Source organism: Balaenoptera borealis (genome assembly GCF_965194805.1).
Source record: "Balaenoptera borealis genome assembly, contig: HAP1_SCAFFOLD_2265, whole genome shotgun sequence".
NCBI lineage: Eukaryota > Metazoa > Chordata > Mammalia > Artiodactyla > Balaenopteridae > Balaenoptera > Balaenoptera borealis.
In genome coordinates, this window is record NW_028122025.1 from 14,740 (window position 1) to 30,648 (window position 15,909).

Below are 15,909 nucleotides of genomic sequence, written 5' to 3' on the forward strand. Positions count from 1 at the left end.
CCATGGCCTTTGTCATCACAATGTTCCATGGCCCTTCTCATCACAAATCTCCATGCCCTTGTCATCAAAACGCTCCAGAACTCTTTTCATCATAATGCTCCATGCCAATATCATCAAAATGCCCCATGACACTTGTCATCACAAGGCTCCATGGCCTTTGTCATCACAATGTTCCATGGCCCCTCTCATCACAAATCTCCATGCCCTTGTCATCAAAATGCTGCAGAACACTGTCAGCATAATGTTCCATGCCAATGTCATCAAAATGCCCCATGACACTTGTCATCACAATGCTCCATAGCCTTTGTCATCACAATGTTCCATGGCCCCTGACATCACAGTGCTCCATGATACCTTTCATCACAATTCTAGATGACCACTGTCATCACAATGCTCCATGAACCATGTCATCACAAGGTTCCAGGACACTTGTCATCACAATGATCCATGATCCCTTTCATCACAATGCTCCATGAAACATATCATCTCACTGCTCCATAGCCTTTGTATTCACAATGCTCCATGGCCCCTGTCATCACAGTGCTCCATGACCCCTTTCAACCCAATGCTCCAAGACCGCTGTCATCACAATGCCCCATGACGCCTGCCGTCACAAATCTCCAAGGCCTCTCTTACCAAAAAGCTCCATGACCCCTGTCATCACAAAATTCTCTGCCCATATCATCACAATGCTCCTTGTCACCTTTAATCACAATGCTCCATGCCCTTTCATCACAATGCTCCAGAATTCTTGTCATCGCAATGTTCCTTGACCGTGTCATCACAATGCTCCATGACCCTTGTCATCACAAAGCTCCATGACCCCTGTCATCACAATGATCCATGACTCCTTTCCTCACAGTGCTCCAGTACCCTTTTCATCACAATGCTCCATGCCATTGTCAGCACAATGCTCCTTGGACGCTCTCATCAAAATGCTCCGTCCCTTTTTCATCACAATGTTCCAGATAGCCTATCATTACAATGCTCCATGCCCGTGTCATCACAATGCTCCATGCCGTTGTCATCACAATGCTCCTTGTCACCTTTAATCACAATGCTCCATGCCCTTGTCATCACAATGCTCCAGAACACTTGTCATCATAATACTCCATTCCCGTGTCATCCCATTGCTCAATGACACTTGTCATCAAAAGGTTCCTTGGCCTTTGTCATCACAGTGCTCCATGATACCTTTAATCAAAATTCTACATGATCACTGTCATCAAAATGCAAGATGACCAATGTCATCACAGTGCCCCATGACAAGTGTCATCACAATTCGCCTTGGCCCTTGTCATCTCAAGGCTGTATGAACCGTGTCATCACTAGGTTCCAGGACACTTGTCATCACAGTGATCCATGACCACTTTCATCACACTGCTCCATGAACTCTCTTATCTCAATGCTCCATGGCCTTTCTATTCACAATGCTCCATTGTCCCGATAATCGCGTTGCTCCATGAACACTTTCATCACAATGCTCCTTTACCACTGTCACCATAATGCCCCATGACGTCTCTCATCACTGTGCTCCAAGGCCACTCTCATCAAAATGCTCCATGATCTGTGTCAGCACAATATGGGATGACACTTTTCATCACAATGCTCCATGATCCCTGGAATCACAATGATCCCTGCCAATGTCATCACAATGCTCCAGGTCTCCTGGAATCACAATGCTCCATGCCCTTGTCATCACAATGCTCCAGGTCTGTTGTCATCACCATGCTTCATGCCCGTGTCATCACAATGCTGCATGAATCTTGTCTTCACAATGCTCCATGTCCCATGTCATCACAATGCACCATGACCCCTGTCATCACAATTCTCCAAGGCCCCTCTCATCACAATGCTCCACGACACTTGTCATCACATTGCTCCATAACACCTGTCATCACAGTGTTCCCTGCCCATGTCATCACAATGCTCCATGTCCGCTATAATCACAATGCTCCATGCCTGTTTCCTCACAATTCTCCAGAATTCTTGTCATCACAATGTTCCATGACCGTGGCATCACTATGCTCCATGGCCCTTGTCATCACAATGCTCCAGAATTCTTGTCATCACAATGTTCCATGACCGTGTCATCACAATGCTTCAATACCCTGGTCATCAATGTTCTCCATGACCTTTATCATCACAATGCTCTCTGTCGCTTATCCTCACAATTCTCAATGACCACTTTAATCACTATGCTCGCTGACCATTTTCATCACATGTCTCTATTGTCATTACAGTTCCCCATGGCCCCTTTCTTCACAATGCTCCATGATGCCTGTCATCACATAGCTCCATGGCTTTTGTTATCACAATGCTCCAGGACCAGTTTCATCACAATACTCCATCCCCCTTGTCATCACAGTGCACAATGAAACCTTTCATTACAATGCTCCATGACACTTGTCATCACAATACTCCATGGCCTTTATCGTCACAATGCTCCCAGGCACTTTTCATCACGATGCTCCATGAAAACTTTCATCACATTGCTCCATGACCATTGTCATCACAATAGTCCATACCCTTGTCAACACAATGCTGCATAATAGCTGTCATCACAATTCTCCATGACTGCTGTCATCACAATAATCCAGGACAATTTTCATAACAATGCTTCATGCCCCCAGTCATCACAGTGCTCCATGACACCTTTCATCACAATTCCTAGATGATCAATGTCATCACAATGCCCCATGACACCTGTCGTCACAATTCGCTATGACCCTTGTCATCACAATACTCGATGAACCGTGTCATCACTAGGTTCCAGGACATATGTCATCACAATGATCCATGACTACTTTCATCACAATGCTCCAATACACCTGTCATCACAATGATCCAAGGCCCCTGTTATCATATTGCTCCATGATCTCTTTCATCACAATGCTCCATGACCAGTGTCATTACCATGCTTCATGACGCCTGTCATCTCAATGCTCCATGGCCCTTTCATCACAATGCTCCATGCCCTTGTCATCAAAATGCTCCAGAACTCTTGTCATCATAATGCGCCATGCCAATGTCATCAAAATGCCCCATGACACTTGTCATCACAATGCTCCATGGCCTTTGTCATCACAATGTTCCATGGCCCCTCTCATCACAAAGCTCCATGCCCTTGTCATCAAAATGCTCCAGATCTCTTGTCATCATAATGCTCCATGCCCTTGTCATCAAAATGCTCCAGATCACTTGTCATCATAATGCTCCAAGCCAATGTCATCAAAATGCCCCATGACACTTGTCATCACAATGTTCCATGGCCCCTGTCATCACAGTGCTCCATGATACCTTTCATCACAATTCTAGATGACCACTGTCATCACAATGCCCCATGACAGATGTCATCACAATTCGCCTTGGTCCTTGTCATCACAATGCTCCATGAACCGTGTCATCACAAGGTTCCAGGACACTTGTCATCACAATGATCCATGATCACTTTCATCACAATGCTCCATGAAACATATCATCTCACTGCTCCATAGCCTTTGTATTCACAATGCTCCATGGCCCCTGTCATCACAGTGCTCCATGACCCCTTTCAACCCAATGCTCCAAGACCGCTGTCATCACAATGCCCCATGACGCCTGCCGTCACAAATCTCCAAGGCCTCTCTTACCAAAAAGCTCCATGACCCCTGTCATCACAAAATTCTCTGCCCATATCATCACAATGCTCCTTGTCACCTTTAATCACAATGCTCCATGCCCTTTCATCACAATGCTCCAGAATTCTTGTCATCGCAATGTTCCTTGACCGTGTCATCACAATGCTCCATGACCCTTGTCATCACAAAGCTCCATGACCCCTGTCATCACAATGATCCATGACTCCTTTCCTCACAGTGCTCCAGTACCCTTTTCATCACAATGCTCCATGCCATTGTCAGCACAATGCTCCTTGGACGCTCTCATCAAAATTCTCCGTCCCTTTTTCATCACAATGTTCCAGATAGCCTATCATTACAAAGCTCCATGCCCGTGTCATCACAATGCTCCATGCCGTTGTCATCACAATGCTCCTTGTCACCTTTAATCACAATGCTCCATGCCCTTGTCATCACAATGCTCCAGAACACTTGTCATCATAATACTCCATTCCCGTGTCATCCCATTGCTCAATGACACTTGTCATCAAAAGGTTCCTTGGCCTTTGTCATCACAGTGCTCCATGATACCTTTAATCAAAATTCTACATGACCACTGTCATCAAAATGCAAGATGACCAATGTCATCACAGTGCCCCATGACAAGTGTCATCACAATTCGCCTTGGCCCTTGTCATCTCAAGGCTGTATGAACCGTGTCATCACTAGGTTCCAGGACACTTGTCATCACAGTGATCCATGACCACTTTCATCACACTGCTCCATGAACTCTCTTATCTCAATGCTCCATGGCCTTTCTATTCACAATGCTCCATTGTCCCGATAATCGCGTTGCTCCATGAACACTTTCATCACAATGCTCCTTTACCACTGTCACCATAATGCCCCATGACGTCTCTCATCACTGTGCTCCAAGGCCACTCTCATCAAAATGCTCCATGATCTGTGTCAGCACAATATGGGATGACACTTTTCATCACAATGCTCCATGATCCCTGGAATCACAATGATCCCTGCCAATGTCATCACAATGCTCCAGGTCTCCTGGAATCACAGTGCTCCATGCCCTTGTCATCACAATGCTCCAGGTCTGTTGTCATCACCATGCTTCATGCCCGTGTCATCACAATGCTCCATGAATCTTGTCTTCACAATGCTCCATGGCCCATGTCATCACAATGCCCCATGACGCCTGCCATCACAAATCTCCAAGGCCTCTCTTACCAAAAATCTCCATGACCCCTGTCATCACAAAGTTCTCTGCCCATATCATCACAATGGCCTTGTCACCTTTAATCACAGTGCTCCATGCCCTTTCATCACAGTGCTCCAGAATACTTGTCATCGCAATGTTCCTTGACCCTGTCATCACAATGCTCCATGACCCTTGTCATCACAAAGCTCCATGACCCCTGTCATCACAATGATCCATGACTCCTTTCCTCACAGTGCTCCAGTACCCTTTTCATCACAATGCTCCATGCCATTGTCAGCACAATGCTCCTTGGACCCTGTCATCAAAATGCTCCATCCCCTTTTCATCACAATGCTCCAGATAGCTTATCATTACAATGCTCCATGCCGGTGTCATCACAATGCTCCATGCCGTTGTCATCACAATGCTCCAGAACCCTTGTCATCATAATACTCCATTCCCGTGTCATTCCATTGGTCAATGACACTTGTCATCAAAATGTTCCTTGCCCTTTGTCATCACAGTGCTCCATGTTACCTTTAATCAAAATTCTACATTACCACTGTCATCACAATGCAAGATGACCAATGTCATCACAATGCCCCATGACACGTGTCATCACAATACGCCTTGGCCCTTGTCATCTCAAGGCTGTATGAACCGTGTCATCACTAGGTTCCAGGACACTTGTCATCACAGTGATCCATGACCACTTTCATCACAATGCTCCATGTCCCCTATAATCACAATACTCCATGCCTTTTTCCTCACGATGCTCCAGGATTCTTGTTATCACAATGTTCCATGACCATGGCATCACAATGCTCCATGGCCTTTGTCATCAAAATGTTCCATGGACCCTGTCATCACAATGCTCCATGCCCTTGTCATCAAAATGCTCCAGGACACTTTTCATCATAATGGTAATGCCAATGTCATCAAAATGCCCCATGACACTTGGCATCACAATACTCCATGGCCTTTGTCATCACAATGTTCCATGGCCCTTCTCATCACAAATCTCCATGCCCTTGTCATCAAAACGCTCCAGAACTCTTTTCATCATAATGCTCCATGCCAATATCATCAAAATGCCCCATGACACTTGTCATCACAAGGCTCCATGGCCTTTGTCATCACAATGTTCCATGGCCCCTCTCATCACAAATCTCCATGCCCTTGTCATCAAAATGCTGCAGAACACTGTCAGCATAATGTTCCATGCCAATGTCATCAAAATGCCCCATGACACTTGTCATCACAATGCTCCATAGCCTTTGTCATCACAATGTTCCATGGCCCCTGACATCACAGTGCTCCATGATACCTTTCATCACAATTCTAGATGACCACTGTCATCACAATGCTCCATGAACCATGTCATCACAAGGTTCCAGGACACTTGTCATCACAATGATCCATGATCCCTTTCATCACAATGCTCCATGAAACATATCATCTCACTGCTCCATAGCCTTTGTATTCACAATGCTCCATGGCCCCTGTCATCACAGTGCTCCATGACCCCTTTCAACCCAATGCTCCAAGACCGCTGTCATCACAATGCCCCATGACGCCTGCCGTCACAAATCTCCAAGGCCTCTCTTACCAAAAAGCTCCATGACCCCTGTCATCACAAAATTCTCTGCCCATATCATCACAATGCTCCTTGTCACCTTTAATCACAATGCTCCATGCCCTTTCATCACAATGCTCCAGAATTCTTGTCATCGCAATGTTCCTTGACCGTGTCATCACAATGCTCCATGACCCTTGTCATCACAAAGCTCCATGACCCCTGTCATCACAATGATCCATGACTCCTTTCCTCACAGTGCTCCAGTACCCTTTTCATCACAATGCTCCATGCCATTGTCAGCACAATGCTCCTTGGACGCTCTCATCAAAATGCTCCGTCCCTTTTTCATCACAATGTTCCAGATAGCCTATCATTACAATGCTCCATGCCCGTGTCATCACAATGCTCCATGCCGTTGTCATCACAATGCTCCTTGTCACCTTTAATCACAATGCTCCATGCCCTTGTCATCACAATGCTCCAGAACACTTGTCATCATAATACTCCATTCCCGTGTCATCCCATTGCTTCAATGACACTTGTCATCAAAAGGTTCCTTGGCCTTTGTCATCACAGTGCTCCATGATACTTTTAATGAAAATTCTACATGACCACTGTCATCAAAATGCAAGATGACCAATGTCATCACAATGCCCCATGACAAGTGTCATCACAATTCGCCTTGGCCCTTGTCATCTCAAGGCTGTATGAACCGTGTCATCACTAGGTTCCAGGACACTTGTCATCACAGTGATCCATGACCACTTTCATCACACTGCTCCATGAACTCTGTTATCTCAATGCTCCATGGCCTTTCTATTCACAATGCTCCATTGTCCCGATAATCGCGTTGCTCCATGAACACTTTCATCACAATGCTCCTTTACCACTGTCACCATAATGCCCCATGACGTCTCTCATCACTGTGCTCCAAGGCCACTCTCATCAAAATGCTCCATGATCTGTGTCAGCACAATATGGGATGACACTTTTCATCACAATGCTCCATGATCCCTGGAATCACAATGATCCCTGCCAATGTCATCACAACGCTCCAGGTCTCCTGGAATCACAATGCTCCATGCCCTTGTCATCACAATGCTCCAGGTCTGTTGTCATCACCATGCTTCATGCCCGTGTCATCACAATGCTCCATGAATCTTCTCTTCACAATGCTCCATGGCCCATGTCATCCCAATGCTCCATGACCCCTGTCATCACAATTCTCCAAGGCCCCTCTCATCACAATGATCCACGACATTTGTCATCACATTGCTCCATAACACCTGTCATCACAGTGTTCCCTGCCCATGTCATCACAATGCTCCATGTCCCCTATAATCACAATGCTCCATGCCTGTTTCCTCACAATGCTCCAGAATTCTTGTCCTCACACTGTTCCATGGCCCTTGTCATCACAACGTTCCAGAATTCTTGTCATCACAATGTTCCATGACCGTGACATCACAATGCTACATGACCCTGGTCATCACTGTTCTCCATGACCTTTGTCATCACAATGCTCTCTGTCGCTTTTCATCACAATTCTCAATGACCACTTTAATCACTATGCTCGCTGACCATTTTCATCACATTTCTCTATTGTCATTACAATTCCCCATGGCCCCTTTCTTCACAATGCTCCATGATGCCTGTCATCACAAAGCTCCATGGCTTTTGTTATCACAATGCTCCAGGACCAGTTTCATCACAATACTCCATCCCCCTTGTCATCACAGTGCAAAATGAAACCTTTCATTACAATGCTCCATGACACTTGTCATCACAATGCTCCATGGCCTTTGTCATCACAATGTTCCATGGCCCCTGTCATCACAGTGCTCCACGATACCTTTCATCACAATTCTAGATGACCACTGTCATCACAATGCCCCAGGACAGATGTCATCACAATTCGCCATGGTCCTTGTCATCACAGTGCTCCATGAACCGTGTCATCACAATGTTCCAGGACACTTGTCATCACAATGATCCATGATCCCTTTCATCACAATGCTCCATGAACCCTGTCATCTCACTGCTCCATAGCCTTTGTATTCACAATGCTCCATGGCCCCTGTAATCACAGTGCTCCATGACCCTTTTCATCACAATGCTCCAAGACCACTGTCATCACAATGCCCCATGACGCCTGCAATCAGAAATCTCCAAGGCCTCTCTTACCAAAAAGCTCCATGACCCCTGTCATCACAAAGTTCTCTGCCCATATCATCACAATGGCCTTGTCACCTTTAATCACAATGCTCCATGCCCTTTCATCACAATGCTCCAGAATTCTTGTCATCGCAATGTTCCTTGACCGTGTCATCACAATGCTCCATAACCCTTCTCATCACAAAGCTCCATGACCCCTGTCATCACAATGATCCATGACTCCTTTCCTCACAGTGCTCCAGTACCCTTTTCATCACAATGCTCCATGCCATTGTCAGCACAATGCTCATTGGACCCTCTCATCAAAATGCTCCATCCCCTTTTCATCACAATGCTCCAGATAGCCTATCATTACAATGCTCCATGCCCGTGTCATCACAATGCTCCATGCCATTGTCATCGCAATGCTCCATGGCCTCTGTCACCACAATGCCCCCTGCCCTTGTCATCACAATGCTCCAGAACACTTGTCATCATAATACTCCATTCCCGTGTCATCCCATTGCTCAATGACACTTGTCATCAAAATGTTCCTTGGCCTTTGTCATCACAGTGCTCCATGATACCTTTAATCAAAATTCTACATGACCACTGTCATCACAATGCAAGATGACCAATTTCATCACAATGCCCCATGACACGTGTCATCACAATTCGCCTTGGCCCTTGTCATCTCAAGGCTGTATGAACCGTGTCATCACTAGGTTCCAGGACACTTGTCATCACAGTGATCCATGACCACTTTCATCACAATGCTCCATGAACTCTGTTATCTCAATGCTCCATGGCCTTTGTATTCACAATGCTCCATTGTCCCGATAATCGCGTTGCTCCATGAACACTTTCATCACAATGCTCCTTTACCACTGTCACCATAATACCCCATGACATCTCTCATCACTGTGCTCCAAGGCCACTCTCATCAAAATGCTCCATGATCTGTGTCAGCACAATATGGGATGACACTTTTCATCACAATGCTCCATGATCCCTGGAATCACAATGATCCCTGCCAATGTCATCACAATGCTCCAGGTCTCCTGGAATCACAATGCTCCATGCCCTTGTCATCACAATGCTCCAGGTCTGTTGTCATCACCATGCTTCATGCCCGTGTCATCACAATGCTCCATGAATCTTCTCTTCACAATGCTCCATGGCCCATGTCATCCCAATGCTCCATGACCCCTGTCATCACAATTCTCCAAGGCCCCTCTCATCACAATGATCCACGACATTTGTCATCACATTGCTCCATAACACCTGTCATCACAGTGTTCCCTGCCCATGTCATCACAATGCTCCATGTCCCCTATAATCACAGTGCTCCATGCCTGTTTCCTCACAATGCTCCAGAATTCTTGTCCTCACACTGTTCCATGGCCCTTGTCATCACAATGTTCCAGAATTCTTGTCATCACAATGTTCCATGACCGTGACATCACAATGCTACATGACCCTGGTCATCACTGTTCTCCATGACCTTTGTCATCACAATGCTCTCTGTCGCTTTTCATCACAATTCTCAATGACCACTTTAATCACTATGCTCGCTGACCATTTTCATCACATTTCTCTATTGTCATTACAATTCCCCATGGCCCCTTTCTTCACAATGCTCCATGATGCCTGTCATCACAAAGCTCCATGGCTTTTGTTATCACAATGCTCCAGGACCAGTTTCATCACAATACTCCATCCCCCTTGTCATCACAGTGCAAAATGAAACCTTTCATTACAATGCTCCATGACACTTGTCATCACAATGCTCCATGGCCTTTGTCATCACAATGTTCCATGGCCCCTGTCATCACAGTGCTCCACGATACCTTTCATCACAATTCTAGATGACCACTGTCATCACAATGCCCCAGGACAGATGTCATCACAATTCGCCATGGTCCTTGTCATCACAGTGCTCCATGAACCGTGTCATCACAATGTTCCAGGACACTTGTCATCACAATGATCCATGATCCCTTTCATCACAATGCTCCATGAACCCTGTCATCTCACTGCTCCATAGCCTTTGTATTCACAATGCTCCATGGCCCCTGTAATCACAGTGCTCCATGACCCTTTTCATCACAATGCTCCAAGACCACTGTCATCACAATGCCCCATGACGCCTGCAATCAGAAATCTCCAAGGCCTCTCTTACCAAAAAGCTCCATGACCCCTGTCATCACAAAGTTCTCTGCCCATATCATCACAATGGCCTTGTCACCTTTAATCACAATTCTCCATGCCCTTTCATCACAATGCTCCAGAATTCTTGTCATCGCAATGTTCCTTGACTGTGTCATCACAATGCTCCATAACCCTTGTCATCACAAAGCTCCATGACCCCTGTCATGACAATGATCCATGACTCCTTTCCTCACAGTGCTCCAGTACCCTTTTCATCACAATGCTCCATGCCATTGTCAGCACAATGCTCCTTGGACCCTCTCATCAAAATGCTCCATCCCCTTTTCATCACAATGCTCCAGATAGCCTATCATTACAATGCTCCATGCCCGTGTCATCACAATGCTCCATGCCGTTGTCATCGCAATGCTCCATGGCCTCTGTCACCACAATGCCCCCTGCCCTTGTCATCACAATGCTCCAGAACACTTGTCATCATAATACTCCATTCCCGTGTCATCCCATTGCTCAATGACACTTGTCATCAAAATGTTCCTTGGCCTTTGTCATCACAGTGCTCCATGATACCTTTAATCAAAATTCTACATGACCACTGTCATCAAAATGCAAGATGACCAATGTCATCACAATGCCCCATGACAAGTGTCATCACAATTCGCCTTGGCCCTTGTCATCTCAAGGCTGTATGAACCGTGTCATCACTAGGTTCCAGGACACTTGTCATCACAGTGATCCATGACCACTTTCATCACAATGCTCCATGAACTCTGTTATCTCAATGCTCCATGGCCTTTGTATTCACAATGCTCCATTGTCCCGATAATCGCGTTGCTCCATGAACACTTTCATCACAATGCTCCTTTACCACTGTCACCATAATGCCCCATGACATCTCTCATCACTGTGCTCCAAGGCCACTCTCATCAAAATGCTCCATGATCTGTGTCAGCACAATATGGGATGACACTTTTCATCACAATGCTCCATGATCCCTGGAATCACAATGATCCCTGCCAATGTCATCACAATGCTCCAGGTCTCCTGGAATCACAATGCTCCATGCCCTTGTCATCACAATGCTCCAGGTCTGTTGTCATCACCATGCTTCATGCCCGTGTCATCACAATGCTCCATGAATCTTCTCTTCACAATGCTCCATGGCCCATGTCATCCCAATGCTCCATGACCCCTGTTATCACAATTCTCCAAGGCCCCTCTCATCACAATGATCCACGACATTTGTCATCACATTGCTCCATAACACCTGTCATCACAGTGTTCCCTGCCCATGTCATCACAATGCTCCATGTCCCCTATAATCACAATGCTCCATGCCTGTTTCCTCACAATGCTCCAGAATTCTTGTCCTCACACTCTTCCATGGCCCTTGTCATCACAACGTTCCAGAATTCTTGTCATCACAATGTTCCATGACCGTGACATCACAATGCTACATGACCCTGGTCATCACTGTTCTCCATGACCTTTGTCATCACAATGCTCTCTGTCGCTTTTCATCACAATTCTCAATGACCACTTTAATCACTATGCTCGCTGACCATTTTCATCACATTTCTCTATTGTCATTACAATTCCCCATGGCCCCTTTCTTCACAATGCTCCATGATGCCTGTCATCACAAAGCTCCATGGCTTTTGTTATCACAATGCTCCAGGACCAGTTTCATCACAATACTCCATCCCCCTTGTCATCACAGTGCAAAATGAAACCTTTCATTACAATGCTCCATGACACTTGTCATCACAATGCTCCATGGCCTTTGTCATCACAATGTTCCATGGCCCCTGTCATCACAGTGCTCCACGATACCTTTCATCACAATTCTAGATGACCACTGTCATCACAATGCCCCAGGACAGATGTCATCACAATTCGCCATGGTCCTTGTCATCACAGTGCTCCCTGAACCGTGTCATCACAATGTTCCAGGACACTTGTCATCACAATGATCCATGATCCCTTTCATCACAATGCTCCATGAACCCTGTCATCTCACTGCTCCATAGCCTTTGTATTCACAATGCTCCATGGCCCCTGTAATCACAGTGCTCCATGACCCTTTTCATCACAATGCTCCAAGACCACTGTCATCACAATGCCCCATGACGCCTGCAATCAGAAATCTCCAAGGCCTCTCTTACCAAAAAGCTCCATGACCCCTGTCATCACAAAGTTCTCTGCCCATATCATCACAATGCTCCTTGTCACCTTTAATCACAATGCTCCATGCCCTTTCATCACAATGCTCCAGAATTCTTGTCATCGCAATGTTCCTTGACCGTGTCATCACAATGCTCCATAACCCTTGTCATCACAAAGCTCCATGACCCCTGTCATCACAATGATCCATGACTCCTTTCCTCACAGTGCTCCAGTACCCTTTTCATCACAATGCTCCATGCCACTGTCAGCACAATGCTCCTTGGACCCTCTCATCAAAATGCTCCATCCCCTTTTCATCACAATGCTCCAGATAGCCTATCATTACAATGCTCCATGCCCGTGTCATCACAATGCTCCATGCCGTTGTCATCGCAATGCTCCATGGCCTCTGTCACCACAATGCCCCCTGCCCTTGTCATCACAATGCTCCAGAACACTTGTCATCATAATACTCCATTCCCGTGTCATCCCATTGCTCAATGACACTTGTCATCAAAAGGTTCCTTGGCCTTTGTCATCACAGTGCTCCATGATACCTTTAATCAAAATTCTACATGACCACGGTCATCACAAGGCAAGATGACCAATTTCATCACAATGCCCCATGACACGTGTCATCACAATTCGCCTTGGCCCTTGTCATCTCAAGGCTGTGTGAACCGTGTCATCACTAGGTTCCAGGACACTTGTCATCACAGTGATCCATGACCACTTTCATCACAATGCTCCATGAACTCTGTTATCTCAATGCTCCATGGCCTTTGTATTCACAATGCTCCATTGTCCCGATAATCGCGTTGCTCCATGAACACTTTCATCACAATGCTCCTTTACCACTGTCACCATAATGCCCCATGACATCTCTCATCACTGTGCTCCAAGGCCACTCTCATCAAAATGCTCCATGATCTGTGTCAGCACAATATTGCATGACACTTGTCATCACAATGCTCCATGATCCCTGGAATCACAATGATCCCTGCCAATGTCATCACAATGCTCCATGTCACCTTAATCACAATGCTCCATGCCCTTGTCATCACAATGCTCCAGGTCTGTTGTCATCACGATGCTTCATGCCCGTGTCATCACAATGCTCCATGAATCTTGTCTTCACAATGCTCCATGTCCCATGTCATCACAATGCACCATGACCCCTGTCATCACAATTCTCCAAGGCCCCTCTCATCACAATGCTCCACGACACTTGTCATCACATTGCTCCATAACACCTGTCATCACAGTGTTCCCTGCCCATGTCATCACAATGCTCCATGTCCGCTATAATCACAATGCTCCATGCCTGTTTCCTCACAATTCTCCAGAATTCTTGTCATCACAATGTTCCATGACCGTGGCGTCACTATGCTCCATGGCCCTTGTCATCACAATGCTCCAGAATTCTTGTCATCACAATGTTCCATGACCGTGTCATCACAATGCTTCAATACCCTGGTCATCAATGTTCTCCATGACCTTTGTCATCACAATGCTCTCTGTCGCTTTTCCTCACAATTCTCAATGACCACTTTAATCACTATGCTCGCTGACCATTTTCATCACATGTCTCTATTGTCATTACAGTTCCCCATGGCCCCTTTCTTCACAATGCTCCATGATGCCTGTCATCACATAGCTCCATGGCTTTTGTTATCACAATGCTCCAGGACCAGTTTCATCACAATACTCCATCCCCCTTGTCATCACAGTGCACAATGAAACCTTTCATTACAATGCTCCATGACACTTGTCATCACAATACTCCATGGCCTTTATCGTCACAATGCTCCCAGGCACTTTTCATCACGATGCTCCATGAAAACTTTCATCACATTGCTCCATGACCATTGTCATCACAATAGTCCATACCCTTGTCAACACAATGCTGCATAATAGCTGTCATCACAATTCTCCATGACTGCTGTCATCACAATAATCCAGGACAATTTTCATAACAATGCTTCATGCCCCCAGTCATCACAGTGCTCCATGACACCTTTCATCACAATTCCTAGATGATCAATGTCATCACAATGCCCCATGACACCTGTCGTCACAATTCGCTATGACCCTTGTCATCACAATACTCGAAGAACCGTGTCATCACTAGGTTCCAGGACACATGTCATCACAATGATCCATGACTACTTTCATCACAATGCTCCAATACACCTGTCATCACAATGATCCAAGGCCCCTGTTATCATATTGCTCCATGATCTCTTTCATCACAATGCTCCATGACCAGTGTCATTACCATGCTTCATGACGCCTGTCATCTCAATGCTCCATGGCCCCTTTCATCACAATGCTCCATGCCCTTGTCATCAAAATGCTCCAGAACTCTTGTCATCATAATGCGCCATGCCAATGTCATCAAAATGCCCCATGACACTTGTCATCACAATGCTCCATGGCCTTTGTCATCACAATGTTCCATGGCCCCTCTCATCACAAAGCTCCATGCCCTTGTCATCAAAATGCTCCAGATCTCTTGTCATCATAATGCTCCATGCCCTTGTCATCAAAATGCTCCAGATCTCTTGTCATCATAATGCTCTATGCCAATGTCACCAAATGCCCCATGACACTTGTCATCACAATGCTCCATGGCCTTTGTCATCACAATGTTCCATGGCCCCTGTCATCACAGTGCTCCATGATACCTTTCATCACAATTCTAGATGACCACTGTCATCACAATGCCCCAGGACATATGTCATCACAATTCACCATGGTCCTTGTCATCACAGTGCTCCTTGAACCGTGTCATCACAAGGTTCCAGGACACTTATCATCACAATGATACATGATCACTTTCATCACAATGCTCCATCAACCCTGTCATCTCAATGCTCCATAGCATTTGTATTCACAATGCTCCATGGCCCTTTTAATAACAGTGCTCCATGACCCCTTTCATCACAATGCTCCAAGATCGCTGTCATCACAATGCCCCATGACGCCTGCCATCACAAATCTCCAAGGCCTCTCTTACCAAAAAT

At 45.9% G+C, this 15,909-nt stretch overlaps 1 long non-coding RNA gene across 4 annotated transcripts in view; it reads right to left on the reverse strand.

The window, feature by feature from the left end:
• LOC309622362 overlaps positions 1 to 15,318 on the reverse strand; it is a 28,039-nt gene extending 12,721 nt beyond the window's left edge. For 2 of the 4 annotated variants that reach the window (XR_014240756.1, XR_014240759.1), the window contains exon 1: positions 2,505 to 3,851. This is a non-coding gene — a long non-coding RNA (uncharacterized lncRNA). Of the gene's footprint in view, positions 1 to 2,504; positions 3,852 to 14,900 lie in introns of those variants that run through there. The other 2 variants (XR_014240757.1, XR_014240758.1) reach the window with 2 other exon arrangements.
• Positions 15,319 to 15,909: the final 591 nt, after the last annotated feature.